Consider the following 3,737-nt stretch of genomic DNA (forward strand, 5'->3'; position numbering starts at 1 on the left):
TACTGGGTTGCAGCTGGAAGGGCATTCGCTGTGTAAATGCTGGATAAGTTGGCGGTTCATTCCGCTGTGGTGACCCCTGATAAATAAAGGGACTAAGCTGAAGAAAAATGAATGAATGGTCTTGACATACTTTTTAAGTATGTCTCTTGGTTCAGTCAAAACTTTCTAAATAAATTAATTATGTCTGGAAAATGTAAAGCAATCTCGCATTCACTAAAAATATGTTTGCTCATGCAGTTAAATTTGCCCTGATTTAAAAAAAAATAAAACTAAAATCTCATATTTTAGTGCCCACATATACATTTAAACAAGTGTTTTTGTAGGCTGACGATACAGTGGCGCAGTATGCTGTTGCCTCACAGCAAGAAGGTCACTCATTTGATCCTCGGCTGGGTCAGTTGACGTTTCTGTGGGGAGTTTGCATGTTCTCCCTGTATTTTCGTGGGTTTCCTCAGGGTGCTATTTCCCCCACAGTCCAAAGACATGCAGTACAGGTTAATTGGGTAGGCTAAATTGTCCGTAGTGTATGAGTGTAAATGAGTGTGTTTGGATGTTTTCCAGAGATGGGTTGCGACTGGATAGACATCCGCTGCGTAAAAACCTTGCTGGATAAGTTGGCGGTTAATTCCTTATGGCTATATTAAATGCAAGTAGAGTGTCTTCAAATAACCTTTGTAAAAATAAAATATAAAAATGTGGACAAAATGTTTTTTGCCTTTCAGTGTATCAGATTCATGTAGAAAAGAAACATAATTTTGACCTGTACTATGGGATGATAACTGGTTTCAAGGTTTACTGCAGTTTGGAAAAGTCAGAGATTTTAAGTTTTCTGTTATACCGTTTCTAAGGTACATTTTTTTATGTGTTGTTAAGAAAATTATTTTTCAAACTAATGGAGACAGCAGAAGTCAATGATTGATTTTAATAATTTAGTCTGAGGTGTTTACTGTTCACGATCGCCTCACAGCAAGAAGGGATCTGCTTCGAGCTGGGTTAGTTGGCATTTCTGTCTGGAGTTTGCATGTTCTCCCCATGTTCTCGTGGGTTTCCTCCAGGTGCTCCGGTTTCCCCTACAAGTCTAAAGATATGCAGTATACAGGTAAATTGGGTCAGCTAAATTGTCTGTATTGTATGTGTGTGAAAGAGTGTGTATGGATGTTTCCCAGTGAGGGGTTGCAGCTGGAAGGGCATCTGCTGTGTAAAACATGTGCTGGATAAGTTAGCGGTTCATTCCGCTGTGGCGACCCCAGATTAATAAAGGGACTAAGCTGAAAAGAAAATGAATGAAACAGTGTTTGCTGTTATAAAATATTTTAAATGTTTCCTAAAATAAAAATATAATGTATTCAAAGGGAAAAACATTTCTTGTTTTTTTTTTGCCCATACATTTAAGAAGAATATATTTTAGCGTAGTAATTGCAATGAAACTGCAATATTTTTATCAAAGGTTATCATTCTGAGATTGGAAGCAACACAACCCTTAGATATATTTGTAAAAAAATATATGATCAATTGGTCAACTTGAAAGCACATGTCTTTTGTTCATTGTAACTAATTAAACTAAGTCAATCATGTTCTAACTTAATTTTATGTTATGCAAGCTGTTTTAAGTTTAACATACTATAAGTTCAATGAACTCACATGGTTGATTTGATTCAGCTTAAATAATTAAAGCGACCAGGATTTGTTTTTACAGTATAAGGGTCCTGTCCCTTCTCACCCCTCTAGGATTTACATCTATATCAGTACATTTTCTTACAGTATATTTTCATCTTTTCAGGAGTTTCAAGACTTGGAAATTAAAGTTCTAGTGGGTTTACATAAGAAGGCTGCAGAAGAACCATTAGCTCACCAAAGAGCTTTACGAATATTTCTTTAAAAACAATGAATAAAAAATTAGCTACCCAAAAGACCTTTATTTTCCAGACTATATCATGGTAAGTCTTTTATAAAAGTCCCATAGGTAGGGCCATAGACAGAATCTGCAGACATTTTTTGCTATTTCTGTGCAGAATTTTGATAATAATCTGCAAATTTATGCAAAATGATTTTGGGAGTATCGTAACTAAAAACTTAATATAGGACATAAAAATAATACCTTTTTAACTTGTATTTAATGTGCACAAAGCAAATCCAATTAGATCCACTTATTTGGTAAATAAAGCAAGTCTCATATAATACAATAGAGAATATAAATTTACAAACTATTGTAAATAAATCATATGAACATTTTCAGATCAGTCAATAATATTTCTGAAATTAATTAAAACTGAATAAACATAATTGTACAAACATTTACACAATAAATGGACTCAATGACTGGTTAAAAATCTATGGCTTTCTGCGCACGCAAATGTCATGTGGGCATAATGTAATGCACGATGCTGTATTTTAAAATGTTCCCGTTATAGAATATTTCTTCATTTGCACTTCTGATCAGTCTGAAAAGACAGTTATAGATTGTTCCATATTCCATGTATTTTTGTACCTCCTCTCTCTGTGTATATCTCTAATACAGTTCATCTCAGTTCAGTTCATCTCAGTTCAGTTCAAATGAGCTTTATTGGCGTGACTTGTCAAGTATTGACTGAACATTGCTGATTACATAAACAATGAATAAAATAGTACAGTGGTGATTTAATATGTATACAAACATTTTAAAACAATCAAAAATTTCATAAATACATAAATTAGAAAACGACTAACATGATTATTAAAAAAATAATGAAAGAGTACAAAATAAGGTAGCCTAACATTTATAATACAAATAAATGAAAAATACACAACAGTACATTCATTCAGATCAGTTCGACGTTTTGGACAAATTTTTGTTCACTGGCTGACTCTATGTTCATGAATAGCATATTTTGCTATTGTTTATATCAAACTGGAGTACTTTACCAGGATATGCCTTCATTTTTCCTGTATTAGATATTTAATATTGGTTGTAATTATTTGAAAACTGGAGATGTTGATTTAGTCTCTCTCTCTTTGACGCTTACACGATAACTAATATTATTACATTTACTTTAAATACAACTGAACGTTGCTAAAATTGCACCAAAACGACTATCGTAAAAACAAAACCCTGTAATGTAACGTTAGTGACGTTTTACAAAGGTGCAACTATGAACAGCAGATGGAGCCATGCGATGCAACTTAAGGGAACAGGGAAAGCCCTTAAAAATCTCTAATGCACAAATACTGGCTGTTTATCACTTCATAATCAATACACGCACATGAAAAATAGTCTGAGTGTGTATGAGTGTATAAGCCTATATATGCTTTTCCAATGTGATATCAATCTATTCCTATTTATATATCTATATTACATTTAAGAAATTTACAATTCAGATTATAACTGCTTATAACATATTGAAGTTACTGAATACATATTATACTGAAATAAAAATAATAATATTGAGATCTACTTATTTCTTGGTCTAACTGTTCTGTTCTTATAATCGCTACGCAGAATTTAAAAATCAAAATAACATTATTGTTTTTAATATTATCATCATCATAATTATTATTATTCTATCTGGGGTTGTGTTTAAATATCGCATAGTCGAGCGCCTGGAGCAGTGATGAAGAAATCGGTCAACTTTGAGCGGACTCGGTCTGTCATTGGACGGGCTGCGCGAGCGCCCCGGCCGTGCTTTTATTTTTAATACGAGGGAGGGGGTTCCCAGAAAATACCTCCTCCTGCTGTTCCTCAGCTCTATCTCGTGAATATC

The sequence above is a fragment of the Danio rerio genome, chromosome 2 (assembly GCF_052040795.2).
Source record: "Danio rerio strain M-AB ecotype USA chromosome 2, GRCz13ab, whole genome shotgun sequence".
Classification (NCBI taxonomy): Eukaryota; Metazoa; Chordata; class Actinopteri; order Cypriniformes; family Danionidae; genus Danio; species Danio rerio.